This window comes from Phyllobates terribilis, unplaced genomic scaffold, assembly GCF_046119375.1.
Source record: "Phyllobates terribilis strain yellow unplaced genomic scaffold, ASM4611937v1 Scaffold_11__3_contigs__length_659146591, whole genome shotgun sequence".
Taxonomy (NCBI): Eukaryota; Metazoa; Chordata; class Amphibia; order Anura; family Dendrobatidae; genus Phyllobates; species Phyllobates terribilis.
Window position 1 is genome coordinate 212415307 of NW_027362771.1, and position 16311 is coordinate 212431617.

At 43.2% G+C, this 16311-nt stretch overlaps 1 protein-coding gene across 1 annotated transcript in view; it reads left to right on the forward strand.

Moving 5' to 3' along the window:
* PPHLN1 (periphilin 1) overlaps window positions 1–16311 on the forward strand; it is a 260154-nt gene that overhangs the window by 11781 nt on the left and 232062 nt on the right. The window contains exon 2 of the mRNA XM_073652019.1: window positions 2459–2649. The gene's annotated coding sequence lies outside the window, so the exon portion shown is untranslated. The remainder of the gene's footprint in view (window positions 1–2458; window positions 2650–16311) is intronic.

Here is a 16311-nt window from a genome sequence, read left to right on the forward strand (position 1 = left end):
TCAAAGGAAGGTCAATTTTATAGTTTCTCAAATCAGCCAAACCTTTTTCAGCTGGGCTAACATACTTGTGCAAGGGTTTTATAGGGTTTTCTAAACATCCATTAGCTTTCTTAGACAGTTAGCAAACACAATGTACCATTAAAACACTGGAGTGGAGGTTGTTGGAAATGGGCCTCTATACACCTATGTAGATATTGCAAAAAAACAAGACGTTTGCAGCTAGAATAGTCATTTACCACATTAACAATGTATAGAGTGTATTTCTGATTCATTTAATGTTAGCTTCATTGAAAAAAAAAAGGTCTTTTCTTTCAAAAATAATGAAATTTCTCAATGACCCCAAACTTTTGAACGGTAAAGTAAGTGTTTATGCTTATGTGAGTGTGAGCATGTTTGTGTGTGAGTGTGAGCGTGTGAGAGTGTTTGTGAGTGTGAGTGTTTGTGCGAGAGTGTTTGTGCGAGAGTGTTTGTGTGAGAGTGTTTGTGTGAGAGTGTTTGTGTGGGTGTGAGATTGAGTGTGAATGTTTGTAAAAGTGTGTTTGTGTGAGTGTGTTTGTTTATGTGAGTGTGAGCGTGTTTGTGTGAGAGTGTTTGCAAGAGTGTGTGCGTGAGAGTGTTTGCAAGAGTGTGCGCGTGAGAGTATTTGCAAGAGTGTGTGCGTGAGAGTGTTTGCGTGAGAGTGTTTGCGTGAGAGTGTTTGTTCATGCGAGTGTGATTGTTTGCGTGTGTGTGAGTGTGTTTGTGTTACAGTGTTTATGACAGTGTGTGAAAGTGTTTGTGTGAGAGAGTTTATATAAGAATGTGTAAGAGAGTGAGTGTGTAAGAGAGTGAGTGTGCAGGTCAGTGATAGTGTTTTTGTGAGCGAGTGTTTGTGTGAGTGTGTTTGCGTGAGTGTGAGAGTCTGTGTGTGAGTGTTTGTGAGAGTATGTTTTTGTGAGTGTTTGTGTGGGAGTGTTTATGTGAGTCTGTGAGAGTGTGTTTTTGTGAGTGTTTATGTGAGAGTTTGTGTGACAGTGTTTGTGTGAGAGTGTTTGTGACTGTGTTTGTGAGTGTGAGTGTTTGTTAGTTTGTGTGAGAGTGTGTTTGTGTGAGAAAATATTTGTGTGTCAGCGAGTGTTTGCGCGAGTGTGCTTGTGTTTATGTGAGTCTGTGTGTGAGTGTTTGTGAGAGTATGTTTTTGTGAGTGTTTGTGTGGGAGTGTTTATGTGAGTGTATTTTTTAGAGTGTTTGTGAGTGATTGTTTTTGTGTGAGTGTATTAGTGTGAGAGTGTGTTTATGGGAGTGGGTTTGTGTGAGAGTGTGTTTGTGTTTAGGAGAGTGTTTGTAAGAGAGTGTTTGTGTGAGTGTGTTTGTGTGAGTGTGTTTGTGACTGTGCGTTTGTGAGTGTGCTTGTGTGAGAATGTTTGTGTGGGTGTGATTGTGTGAGTGTGCTTGTGTGTGATAGAGTATATGAAAAAGTGTGTGTGTGAAGTTAGTATTATCAAATCCTCCACAAATTTACTCCTCCAGGAAATGTAAATTAGTTGCAAAAGTATTTTTCCTATTTTTTTACTATTTAAACCTGGGGTGTGTTTTAAATTAAGGTGAGTTCAATAGTTAGAAAAATCTGAAACTTTCCATAAATTATTAGCAAAATGTTTAAATTACACCTATCAAAAAAACAGCCTCCTCCATATCCCCTCAAGCTGTCCTATCCATCACCAAGATAGGTGTGTTTTCTGCCATTTAGGCAGAAGTAATCTTCATACTATTTGCTTCTAATTTAGATAACGTAGCTGGAAGGTATATCTTGCAAACTCTACATGTGATGTTTGCCTAATAAAAAATAGTTGTAATATGTATTTGCGAAACTTGCATTTTCTCTATGCCTGATCTACACTAGTTCATTTTTAGTAGGCAATAGTACAGTGATAGTGTTTGTGTGAGAGACTTTATATAAGAATGTGTAAGAGAGTGTGTAAGAGAGTGAGTGTGTAGGTCAGTGATAGTGTTTTTGTGAGCGAGTGTTTGTGTAAGTGTTTTTTGTGTGAGTGTGTATAAGTGTTTGTAAGAGAGTGTTTGTGTGAGAGTGTTTGTGAGAATTTTTTTGTGTGTGAGCGAGTGTTTGAGCGAGTGTGTTTGTGTGAATGTGTTTGTGTGAGTGTTTGTTTGAATGTGTGAGTCTGTGTGTGTGTTTGTGAGAGTATGTTTTTGTGTTTGTGTGGGAGTGTTTATGTGAGTGTGTGAGAGAGTGTTTGTGTGAGAGTAAGAAAAAGAAAAGGCGGTTTGGAAGGAGCGCCAAATAGCTAGGATGAGGCAAATAAGTGGGATTAAAAAAAAATTCTGCCGAAACGCGTTGTGATTAATAAATAAAAAATCTTTTTCCTTTTTTCCTACTTCCCTCTTTAAGGGTTGCGGTGGAGCTGCCTATTGTTGGGAGATTGTTCTAGGACCTTGCCTTTACCCCTTGTCTCTCCAGGACCTTGCTGATGCTTGGAATCCAACCCTCCAGTGATGTCTGAGCCCCCAGCGGCATGCGATCGCTCCAGGACCTGTGTTGACACTGGGACACGTGACTGCCAGTCTACAGCCATCCTGCGGCGTGCGAGCTGTATCAGCATCTCCATCTTGTCTTGTCCGAGGTTGTGCAGGGGTGCACAACCTAGTAAGGTGAGCCCCACCAGTTTCTTTTAACCCCTTCACATCCAGGTTTCACCCATTTACGCCCCTTTGTCCTTCCTTCTTTTCTTTTGTGTGAGAGTGTGCGTGTTTGCGTGAAAAAATATTTGTGTGTGAGCGAGTGTTTGAGTGAGTGTGTTTGTGTGACTGTGTTTGTGTGAGTGTTTGAGTGTGTGAGTGTTTGTGAGAGTATGTTTTTTTGAGTGTTTGCGTGGGAGTGTTTTGTGAGTGCTTGTGAGAGTTTGTGTGAGAGAGTGTGTGTGAGAGTTTGTGACTGTGTGTTTGTGAGTGTTTGTGAGAGAAAATATGTGTGAGCGAGTGTTTGCGTGAGTGTGTTTGTGTGAGTTTGTGAGTCTGTGTGTGAGTGTTTGTGAGAGTATGTTTTTGTGAGTGTTTGTGTGGGAGTTTATGTCAGTGTATTTTTGAGAGTGTTTGAGTGATTGTGTTTGAGTGAGAGTGTTTGTGAGAGTGTGTGAGAGTGTTTGTGTGAGTGTTTGATTGGGAGTGTGTGTGAAAGAGAGCCTGTGTGTAAGAGAGTGTGTGTCATTGATAGTGTTGTGTGTGTTTTTCTGTGTTTGTGTGAGAGTGTTTGTTTGTGTAAGTGTGTCTGTGAGTGTTTGTGTGAGAGTGTTTGTGTGAGAGTGTTTGTGTGGGTATGATTGTGTGTGTTTGTGAGTGAATTTGTGTGGGTATTTTTGTGAGTGTGTTTTTGTGGGTGTGATTGTTAGAGTGAGTGTATTTGTGTGAGAGTGTGTTTATGGGAGTGGGTTTGTGTGAGAGTGCTCGTGTGAGAGTGTGTAAGTGTGTGTGTTTGTGTGAGTGTGTGAAAGAGAGCCTGTGTGTAAGAGAGTGTGTGTCATTGATAGTGTTGTGTGTGTTTCTGTATGTTTGTGTGAGTGTGTTTATGTGAGTGTTTGAGTGTGTGAGAGTATCTTTTTGTGAGTGTTTGTGTGAGAGTGTGTAAGTGTTTGTGTGAGTGTTTTTGTGGGTGTGATTGTTAGAGTGTTTGGGTGATTGTGTTTGTGTGAGTGTATTTGTGTGAGTGTGAGAGTTTGTGTGAGAGTGTGTGTGAAAGAGAGCCTGTGTGAAAGAGAGTGTGTGTGTCATTGATAGTGTTGTGTATGTTTTTCTGTGTGTTTGTGTAAGAGTGTTTGTGTGGGTGTGTTTGTGTGTTTGTGAGATGGTTTGTGTGAGAGGGTTTGAGTGGTTGTATTTGTGCGAGTGTGTTTGTGTGAGTTTATTTGTGTGAGTTTATTTGTGTGAGAGTGTGTTTGTGTGAGAATGTTTTTGTGTAAGTGTGTCTGTGTGACTGTTGGTGTGAAAAAATGTGTGTGAGCGAGTGTTTGTATGAGTGTTTGTGTGAGTGTGTATTTGAGTGTTGGTTTATGTAAGTGTGTTTGTTTATGTGAGTGTGATTGTGTGAGTGTGTTTGTGTGACAGTGTTTGTGTGAGAGTGTGTGAGTGTGTTTATGGGAGTGTGAGTGATTGTTTGAGTGTGTTTGTGTGAGTGTGTTAGTGGGAGTGTGTTTGTGGCAGGGCTGTGGAGTCAGTAAGCCAAACCTGCGACTCCGACTCCTCAATTTCCCTTACACCGACTCCACGACTCCAACTCCCACATATATTGCTATATTTAAGTGAAAAATGTATTGTAGTACAATGTGAACATCAGACATTTAATCATTTTTAGGATACAATAATCAAGATATTTAGATAGAATATAATTTAGATAGAATATAATGATGGATAGCTGGAGGGATAGATGAATGGATAGATAGATAGATAGATAGATAGATGGAGGGATAGATGGAGGGATGGATGGAGTGATAGATGGAGGGATAGATGGAGGGATAGATGGAGGGATAGATGGAGGGATAGATGGAGGGATAGATGGAGGGATAGAGTGTGATAGACAGATGACAGCTACAGACAGCAAATAGTACATTGCACATATCGCACATATAGTTCACACACATTGTACAGAGAGCACATAATAATCACCTACAATATTAGCATTACACTGTGTGCAGAATTATTAGGCAAGTTGTATTTTAGAGGATTATTTTTATTATTGATCAGCAACTATGCTCGCAATCAACCCAAAAGACTCATAAATATCCAAGCTTAATATTTTTGGAAGTTGGAGTGTTTTTTTTTTAGATTTGGCTATCTTAGGAGGATATCTGTTTGTGCAGGTAACTATTACTGTGCATAATTATTAGGTAACTTAATAAAAACCAAATATAATCCCATCTCACTTGTTTATTTTCACCAGGTAAACCAATATCAGTGCACAAAATTTAGAAATAAACATTTCTGACATGCAAAAACAAAAACCAAAAAATGATGACACTCAACAGCCTTCCATCCATAGATTCTGTCAGTTGTTTGATCTGTTTTCGATCAACATTGCATGCAGCAGTCACCACAGTGTAATACTATTGTAGGAACTCGAGGATTCTGATAGCGTGGGGCAATGAACAAGCAGAGACGGGTTTCTTTAATGCAAATAATGTATTTGTGCAACAGCAATAACACCCAAAAACAATATACAGATAACCCGTAGTGACATACAATGAAATAAGTCCAGCGATATTAAGTCTTTGGAACCTATATAGCAAAGTCTGCAATGTTCTTACGACGGAGTCCTCACACAAATGTGATCAAAAGGAAAGTCTGACACACTGGTGACGTGGACACAGGGAAGTCCAAGAACAAGTTCACAAGTTAATCCTAGATGAGGCGTAGATTCAGGGAAGTCCAGAAGCAAGTTCACATTTAAGTAATATTCCAGTAAATAGTTCCCGCACCCCTCACCGGAGGGAGTGAACGAAAGGTTAAACAACAACACAGTTCAGAAACACAGTTCTTACCCGATAGAGTGAGCCAAGGGTTAAGAGCCAAGGGTTAAATTCCAAAGTCAACAGGTTAATGATAACACAGTGAGTGTAGCTTACATATGCAGAGAATGTCCAGAGCCACAGGTAGAAGCTCGCTGCTGCTGCTGCTGCTGCTGCTGAGAAACACGTGAAGATTAACCTGGTAAATACACAAGAGATCTGGGAGATAATAGTAGGACAAGGCAGCTGGACTGAAGGGAAACGGAAGCAGAATACTCCAGCAAGGAAGCCAGCACCTGAGCCGGGTTTTAAACAAACGAACAGGAAGTAGGGCATACAAAAACAGCAAACTCCATCTTAAGAAAGGGCAAAATCATTCACAAGGTTACCTAGAAAACCCGGAATACTGACATTACTTCCCCCCTAAAGACGGCCTCCGGACGATCCGGGACCAGGCTTGTCCGGGTATCTCTGATGAAACTGAGCGACCTTCAGGGGAGCATTGATGTTACTTACTGGTTCCCAAGAATCGTTTTCGGGAGAGTAACCTTGCCATCTGACTAGATACTGAAGCCGGTTCCTATGAACTCTCGAATCAACAATATCCTGTACCACAAATTGCTCTTCACCATCAACCAACACTGGTGGAGGGGGAGATACGATACGTCCCTGAAACGTGTTAGGAGAGACCGGTTTTAATAAAGAAACATGAAATACTGGGTGTACCTTTAAAGTCCGTGGTAGCTTCAGCCGACAGGCAACAGAGCTCACAATCCCAGTGATCTTGAATGGACCGATGAATTTCTGTCCCAGTTTCTGCGAAGGAACACCCAATCTTAGATTCTTGGTAGACAACCAAACCGCGTCTCCTACCTTATACATAGGTGCCGGTTTCCGGAACCTATCGGCCGACTTCTTGTAACGCTCCTGTGCTACGGTCAGGGTGTCCTTCAAAACTTCCAGATTACGTTGCAACACCGCCACTCTATCTTCAACCGCCGGTACCGAAATAGCAACCGGAGACCTAGGCAAAATATTTGGATGATATCCCAGATTGGCAAAAAAAGGCGTTACCTTCGTAGAACTGCTCTGAGAGTTGTTGTATGAAAATTCCGCTAAAGGAAGTAGCTTCAGCCAATCGTCCTGCAAATGACTGACGTAACAGCGTAGATATTGCTCCAAGGTTTGATTTGTCCGTTCAGTCTGCCCGTTGGTCTGAGGATGGTATGCAGAAGACAAGCAAACATTAATGTGGAGCGCAGAACAAAATCCTTTCCAGAATCTAGAGGTAAATTGTATTCCCCGGTCAGAAATGATCTCATCTGGTACCCCATGCAGCCGGAAAACGTTCTGGATAACCAGATCCACTGTCTCTGTAGCTGAGGGAAGACCGGTACACGGAATGAAATGAGCAGCCTTCGTTAAACGATCTACTACCACCAAAATAGAATTTTTACCGCCAGAGGTGGGTAACTCCACAATAAAGTCCATCGAAATAGACCCCCAAGGGCGAGACGGTACAGGTAGCGATTTAAGAAGACCAGTAGGTGACACGCGAGGAACTTTGTACCGGGCACAAACCTCACAAGAGCGGACATAGTCATTCACATCTTTCAAACAGGTAGGCCACCAAAAAAAACGACTTAAAGATTCCTGCGTCTTCTGTACCCCCCTATGACCAGCCAATACAGAGTCATGGACCAATTTGAGAATTCGAAGTCTCACAGCCTCCGGGACATAAATACATCGATCTCTAAGCCAAACACCATTCCGAAGGACAAGATTCACATTGTCAAGTGGAGCAGCAAGAAATACGTCACCGTCATAGGCCAGCTTGATCTCCTGCCACAAGTCCCGGTCCTGGAGCACTCCTACGAAATTGGCATCAGACAAGATGGTCTTAGACGGGGTCCCAGGCACGGAGTCCACCGTATGGATTCGGGATAATGCGTCAGCTTTCCAATTACGTGAACCTGGGCGGTACGAAATAATAAAATTAAACTGGTTCAAGAACAAACTCCACCTAGCTTGTCGAGGAGAAAGACACCTGGCAGACTTAAGGAATTCCAAATTACGATGATCCGTGAGTACTACTACCTGTTGAGTTGCTCCCTGCAAATGATGTCTCCATTCCTTAAAGGCGGAAATAATTGCCAAAAGTTCCTTATCTGCAATATCATAGTTCAGTTCAGCAGAAGATAACCTACGAGAAAAGAAGGCACACGGGTGCAGCAAACCTTTGTCTCCGGTACGTTGTGAGAGGATAGCTCCCAATGCACAGTCAGAAGCGTCCACCTCCACGATGAAAGGCAGTGCAGGATCCGGATGCATCAATATCGGAGCCGTGGTAAAACAAACCTTGAGGCGATCAAAGGCTCCCTGAGCTTGCGAAGACCATACAAACTTCTTCCCCTTCTTGGTGAGGAGAGTGATGGGACGGACAACTTCTGAAAAATTTCGGATGAAACGTCTATAAAAGTTAGCGAAACCAATGAATCGTTGTACCTCTTTAATGTTTCCTTGTACCGGCCAGTCTAAGATTGCCTGGATCTTGCTAGACTCCATATTCAATCCCTGAGGAGAAATAATATAGCCTAAAAATTGGATTTCGGAGCAATGAAATTCACACTTTTCGAGTTTGATGTACAAATGATTATCTCTCAAACGTCTAAGCACGGTCTTAACATGTTCCCGATGTTCCTGTAAGGAATCAGAGAAGATCAAAATGTCATCCAGGTAAATTACCACATATTGGTCCAATAAATCCCTGAAAATATCGTTGGCTAAATATTGAAAAGCAGCAGGAGCGTTACAGAGTCCGAATGGCATCACCAAATATTCATAATGTCCATACCGGCATCTAAAAGCTGTCTTCCATTCGTCTCCGGGACGTATACGAAGTAGATTATATGCACCGCGAAGATCTAATTTGGTAAATACTTTGGCCTGGCGAACTCTTTCCAACAATTCCGGAATTAGCGGCAACGGGTACCTGTTACGAATGGTTACCTTATTTAACTCCCGGTAGTCTATGCAGGGTCTTAGAGTCCCATCCTTCTTCTTTACAAAGAATATAGGGGATCCTGCTGGTGAAGAAGATGGTCAGATAAACCCCTTGGCTAAATTCTCATCTATATATTCTCGTAATGATTTTAATTCCGGAGACGCCAGCGGGTAAACATGGCCGAAAGGAATCGCTGCCCCAGGAAGCAATTCTATGGGGCAATCATACGGTCTATGTGGGGGAAGTTTTTCTGCCTTCCTCTTGTCACAAACGTCCGAGAATTCCTGGTAAACCAGAGGGAGAGTGGGTACCTGTATTGCCTCTTCCAAGTTCTGGGTGACTGGAACCGCTACCGTTGGACTGATGGTAGGACTACACTTCGGGAGGAAGGATATCTCCTTGGTTTCCCAATTGAGGTTTGGATTTTGTGACCGTAACCAGGGAATTCCTAAAATTACAGGAAAATGAGGAGAAGATATTAACATGAATGAAAGTGTTTCTTGATGGTCTGGTTCCATCTTACACTCCAGAAGCACTGTCTCCCGATCTACTGGTCCAGAAACTAATGGGGAACCATCCACCGTTTCCATAGTGACTGGTGAAGCTCTTAGTTGCGTCTTTATACCATGTTCCCTGGCAAAAGAAGAATCCATGAAATTCCCACCTGCTCCAGAGTCTATCATGGCAGAACTTGATATCCACTGTCCCTCCCACTGAATCTGAATAGGAAGAGAACAATGTTAATATTTCTCCCCTTGGTCTTTAGAGAAAGTCGGCATCAATATAGGGGGAAAAACAGCATCAAGATGTAGACTGGTCTCCGAAACTTTAGACTCAGCATCAGTGTTATCATAATCCCCTACTACCGCCAACACCTTGTTGGGTCGCCTGGGACATTTAGGACAATTGATAAGGAAATGGTCTGATTGGCCACAATAAAAACATAAGCGCTCACGGAGACGGTATTCGCGGCGTTCATTACTCTCACGTTTTTGTAGCGAGTCCACCTGCATAGGCACCTCCTCGGCCTCCCGCAAGTTTTTGCCTGTGGTTTCCCTAGACGGAAGAGAGAAATTAGTGATACGATTTACAGCTGCCCATTTTTCTTGTCTGCGTTCGGTTAGACGGATATCAATACGTACACAGTGTTGTAAAAACAACTCAAACTCCTGTGGAGACTCTGAACGAGCTAGCTCATCCTTGATTGCACTAGACAAACCCTTTCTAAAGATTGTCAATAAAGCATTGTTATCCCAGTTGGTGTCCACCACTAACCTTTTAAATTCAGTAACATATTCTATGACTGAACGTTTCCCCTGGCGTAAGGAAAGCAAGGCAGATTCAGCGGTAGCACGGCGGTTGGGATCGTCGAACATTTGTGCCATGGCTGTCAGAAAATCATCCAAATTATTTAGACGGGTATCATGACTTTCAACCATAGGATTTGCCCAAGCCAGTGCCCGTGATGTCAACAACATGATAATACATAGAACCTTAGATCTATCAGACCGGTAATAGGAGGCATGTACATCAAAGAATAATATACATTGGTTAACAAACCCACGGAATTGACTTCGGTCACCATTAAACCGGAATGGAGGCATTTTGGGCATACTAGTGGATGATGTAGGCTCAGTAGGTAAGGCCTCCCGGACTTCTAACTTAGTACGTAGATCTTGGAGAGCCTGACCAAATGTTATGTTCTGCTACCAGAGCTAAGGAAAGAGAGGAGATCTGTCCCTACGATAGAACTCAGCTTAATCCCTACGATGTAACAGGGAACCTGATCCTGCGATCAGACCTGCTAAAGTCCTAAGCTAGTCTGTACGGAGACCTATAGATGTGGGGAAGGAATCCCTACAAGTACTAAGGACTGGGAGGAATATGGGACACCTCCTAACAATAATAGTAGCAGACAGACGAACAAACAAAATATATAGAACATAGAGGTCAGTAGACCAAGCAAACTAACAGAGCAAGACACAGAGCACAGGCTAGCTAGAAAGTAGATATACAATGAAGTCCAGCAAAGCCAGAAGGGCGGAGCAGGATTAAATAGGCCAACAAGGTCATGTGACCAGCAAAGGAAAAAAAAACTAAGAGCAAGGTTCTAATGGTACCCCCCCTTCTAAGAGGATCCTCCGGATCCCCTAGGACCAGGCTTATCAGGAAATCTCCTGTGAAACGCTCTGATAAGTCTGGACGCGGAAACATCATCCGACCTCACCCAAGAGTTATCCTCGGGACCGAAACCTTTCCAGGCCACAAGATACTGCAAACTACCTCTATACCGTCTAGAGTTAAGGATGCGAGAAATTTCATATTCCCCGTCCTCCACCACCGGAGGAACAGAGGCAGAGGCGTCACAATCCGATACAACAGCTTTTTTCAACAGAGAGACATGAAATACCGGATTAATTCTCCAGGAGGTAGGAACCTCCAACCTAACAGCAGATTGGTTGACAACCTGAAGCACCTTAAAGGGCCCTACAAACTTGGGACCCAATTTCTTTGAAGGAATCCTCAACCGCAGATTCCTAGAGGACAACCAAACCATGTCACCAACAGCGAACAAAACCTCCTGTCGTTTCCTATCAAAGTAGTCTTTAGATTTTCTGTTGGCCTCCTGAAGATTACCACGCACATCCGTCCAAACTCTCTCCAAATCACCGGAAAAATTCTCCTCCTCAGGCACGGCAGATCCCAACTTGGAGAACGACCCAAACGACGGATGTCTCCCAGAACAACAAAAAAAAGGCGAACAACCAGCAGAAGAAGATGTATGATTGTTCAGAGCAAATTCAGCAAGTGGCAGAAACTCAGACCACCCCTCTTGATTGTCTGCCACAAAACAACGCAAGAACTGCTCAACATCCTGGTTTTTCCTTTCTGTCTGGCCATTAGATTCAGGATGATATCCGGACGAGAACGACAAATGAACTCCCAACCTATCACAAAAGGCACGCCAAAAACGAGCCACGAACTGAGGACCCCTATCAGAAACAATGTCAGTAGGAACGCCATGAAGTCTGACAATTTCCTTGACAAAGGCCTTAGCGAGAGTTTTAGCGCAGGGCAGTTTGACGAAAGGAACCAAGTGACACATCTTGCTAAAACGGTCCACGACCACCCAGATGACAGTAAAACCCTCAGAGGGGGGAAGGTCAGTTATAAAGTCCATAGCCAAATGTGTCCAAGGAGCACTGGGAACCTCCAAAGGACAAAGCAACCCCGCAGCAGGAGTATGTGAGGACTTAGATCTAGCACATATAGTACATTGACGCACCCACTTAATGACTTCCTTCTGCCATCCAGGCCACCAAAAACTGCGACCCACCAGTCTCTTGGTCTCAGAGATTCCGGGATGACCTGCCAACCGAGATTCGTGACACTCAACAAACAAATCTCTCCTAAAGGTCCCAGGCACAAACAACCTCCCATGAGGAGTGTTAGTAGGGGCATTCTCCTGTGCTTTAAGAATCTCATTTTCCAAAACGGAGTCCAAAGCAGCTATCACAACACCTTCTTGTAAAATGTTCTCCTCTTTCTCAGCACCGACTATGGGAGAAAAACTGCGAGACAAGGCATCCGCCTTAACATTCTTAGTACCAGGGATGTAAGTAACGGAGAAATTAAACCGCGAGAAAAACAGTGCCCACCTAGCCTGACGGGCATTCAGGCGCTTGGCAGCATCAAGATATATCAGATTTTTATGATCCGTAAGAACCTGAACGGGAAATTCCGCACCTTCCAAGAAGTGGCGCCAGTGTTCAAATGCGAGTTTAATAGCCAATAATTCCCGATTACCAATATCGTAATTCAGTTCAGTCTCCGAAAATTTTTTTGAAAAAAAGGCACAGGGATGTAATCCATCCCCGTTATCCTGAGACAATACTGCGCCAACCCCCACAGAGGAAGCATCAACCTCAACCAAAAACGGCCTAGTAACATCAGGCTGCATAAGGATGGGAGCAGAGGTGAACCTCTCCTTGAGATACACAAAAGCTTCAATGGCCTCAGAAGACCACTGAACCGCATCAGCACCTTTCCTGGTGAGATCAGTCAGAGGTTTGACAATACTAGAAAAAATTTTTATGAATTTTCTATAGTAATTGGCGAAACCCAAAAACCTCTGTATCGATTTCAAACCAATAGGCCTAGGCCATTCCTGCACAGCCTGAACCTTAACCGGATCCATCTCAAAACCTTTGCTGGAGATAATGTAGCCCAAAAAACTAATTCTCTGTACAGCGAACTCACATTTCTCCAGCTTAGCAAAAAGCGAATTGTCCATTAATAACTGTAATACCTCACGCACGCTCCGCCAATGAGACTCCAGATCCGGCGAATAAATCAAAATGTCATCCAAATACACAACCACATTTTTACCGATCAAAGGTCTAAGGATGTCATTAATCAGATTCTGAAAAAATGCAGGAGCATTAGTAAGACCAAAAGGCATAACCAGATTCTCAAAATGACCCACAGGAGTGTTAAAAGCAGTCTTCCATTCGTCACCCTCCTTCATGCGCAACAGATTGTATGCCCCCTTAAGGTCAATTTTAGAGAACCACTTGGCCCCCATTAACTGGTTAAACAGATCAGGAATCAATGGCAGTGGGTAAGGATTGCGTACAGTAATTTTGTTAATCTCACGAAAATCCAGACAAGGACGTAAACCGCCGTCCTTTTTTTTTACAAAAAAAAATCCAACCGCCACAGGAGACTTAGAGGGCCTAATGTGACCGGCGGCCAAACTTGTCTGTATGTATTCCTCCAAAGCCTTCCTCTCAGGAATAGTAAGGTTAAATAAACGACTTTTAGGAAGAGTCGCTCCAGTGACAAATTCAATAGAACAATCATAGTCTCTATGGGGAGGCAAAACCTGCGATTCCTTCTCAGAAAAAACTCTCCAAAAATCCTGAATAGGAACAGGCAATTCTCCCCTATCCAAAGCTGCAATACGCCCATTACAACACTTGTCATAACATTTATGGCTCCAGGATTTAATTTCACTGGTAGACCAATCCAGTACAGGATTGTGAAATTTTAACCAGGGCAATCCCAATATTACTGGAGAAGGCAAGTTATTCAACACTACCAAATCCAATTTCTCATGGTGAACACCATTAATAGTGAGAGGAAATTCACAGACCTTGAGAGTAATATTCTTCAAAGGGGAACCATCCACAGAAACCACAGCAATGGGGGATGATAAAGGTTCAGGTTTTAAATTGAGTCTTTCCACGAATCCCCCATCAATAACATTCAGAGTAGACCCACAATCGACAAACACCCGAAATTCCATTAATTTTTCCTGAGCAATCGTGGAAGCAGCTAAAAATACACCCTTGGAATTTAAACAGGCAATACGGGCATGACTGACCATTTTTTTTTCTTTCTTCATACGAAGCTCACAGCCTTTAATCAAATGACCAGATTTTCCGCAATAGAAACACAAGCCTTCAGAAAATCGACGGTCTTTTTCTTGAGAGCGAGGTGCCACCGATCCAATCTCCATCGGTTCACCACTGTTAGTACATACATTCTCATAACCAGAAACTGACATAGCAGAGGATTTGCTCTCATTAACCCTTGCACGCAGTCTTCTATCCACCCGTATAGCTAATTGCATAGCCTGTTGCAAATCTTCAGGTGTAGGATAAGCAATTAGCAGGTCTTTAACCCTTTCACTGAGCCCAGCAAGAAATAGACTTTTCAGAGCAGAATCGTTCCACCCTGTTTGAGTAGACCAACGACGGAAATGAGTACAATATTTTTCCACATTACCTGATCCTTGTTTTAAACGTCTCAACTCAGTCTCAGCTGATGCGACACGGTCAGGATCATCATATAATAGTCCCAAAGCAGAAAAAAAACTATCCACTGATCTGAAGCATGTATCACTAGGTTGCAAAGAAAAGGCCCACTCCTGAGGCTCTTTGCGCAAAAGTGACATTATGAACCCTACACGCTGGGATTCATCCCCAGAGGACTTAGGTCTCAAACGAAAATACAATAAGCAAGCATTTTTGAATGAAAAAAATTCTCGGTGTTTACCAAAAAATAAATCCGGCAAACATACCTTAGGCTCCAAGAAATGGGCTCCAGGACAGTTACTCACGTGCTGACGGAGCTCGGCCACCTCCAGAGAGAGTCCCTGCAGGCGATGAACCAAATCCTGAACCGACACCATGATGGAACAGAAAAATCTTTCCTTAGAGAATTTGCTGGCTGGACTTACTGTTATGTTCTGCTACCAGAGCTAAGGAAAGAGAGGAGATCTGTCCCTACGATAGAACTCAGCTTAATCCCTACGATGTAACAGGGAACCTGATCCTGCGATCAGACCTGCTAAAATCCTAAGCTAGTCTGTACGGAGACCTATAGATGTGGGGAAGGAATCCCTACAAGTACTAAGGACTGGGAGGAATATGGGACACCTCCTAACAGAAATAGTAGCAGACAGACGAACAAACAAAATATATAGAACATAGAGGTCAGTAGACCAAGCAAACTAACAGAGCAAGACACAGAGCACAGGCTAGCTAGAAAGTAGATATACAATGAAGTCCAGCAAAGCCAGAAGGGCGGAGCAGGATTAAATAGGCCAACAAGGTCATGTGACCAGCAAAGGAAAAAAAAACTAAGAGCAAGGTTCTAACACCAAACACCTGTGCGTTGTGGTCAACCTGGGATGCCATGTCTCTAATCTTATTGTGTATAACCTCTATCTCCTGCTGCAAGGAGTTAATTATGGTGAACAGCTTGTCTGCCCATGTCTCCGTCATTGCCCCAGCAGAATCCTCCTTTTGGCTGGAGTATCCTGTAATACTATTGTAGGAACTTGAGGATTCTGATAGCGTGGGGCAATGAACAAGCAGAGACGGGTTTCTTTAATGCAAATAATGTATTTGTGCAACAGCAATAACACCCAAAAACAATATACAGATAACCCGTAGTGACATACAATGAAATAAGTCCAGCGATATTAAGTCTTTGGAACCTATATAACAAAGTCTGCAATGTTCTTACGACGGAGTCCTCACACAAATGTGATCAAAAGGAAAGTCTGACACACTGGTGACGTGGACACAGGGAAGTCCAAGAACAAGTTCACAAGTTAATCCTAGATGAGGCGTAGATTCAGGGAAGTCCAGAAGCAAGTTCACATTTAAGTAATATTCCAGTAAATAGTTCCCGCAGCCCTCCCCGGAGGGAGTGAACGAAGGGTTAAACAACAACACAGTTCAGAAACACAGTTCTTACCGGATAGAGTGAGCCAAGGGTTAAATTCCAAAGTCAACAGGTTAATGATAACACAGCTTACATATGCAGAGAATGTCCAGAGCCACAGGTAGAAGCTCGCTGCTGCTGCTGCTGAGAAACACGTGAAGATTAACCTGGTAAATACACAAGAGATCTGGGAGATAATAGTAGGACAAGGCAGCTGGACTGAAGGGAAACGGAAGCAGAATACTCCAGCAAGGAAGCCAGCACCTGAGCCGGGTTTTAAACAAACGAACAGGAAGTAGGGCATACAAAAACAGCAAACTCCATCTTAACAAAGGGCAAAATCATTCACAAGGTTACCTAGAAAACCCGGAACACTGACACACAGCCTCCCAGACACTGTTCCGAGAGGTGTACTGTTTTCCCTCCCTGTAGATCTCACATTTTATGATGGACCACAGGTTCTCTATGGGGTTCAGATCAGGTGAACAAGGGGGCCATGTCATTATTTTTTCTTCTTTCAGACCTTTACTGGCCAGCCACGCTGTGGAGTAGTTGGATGCATGTGATGGAGCATTG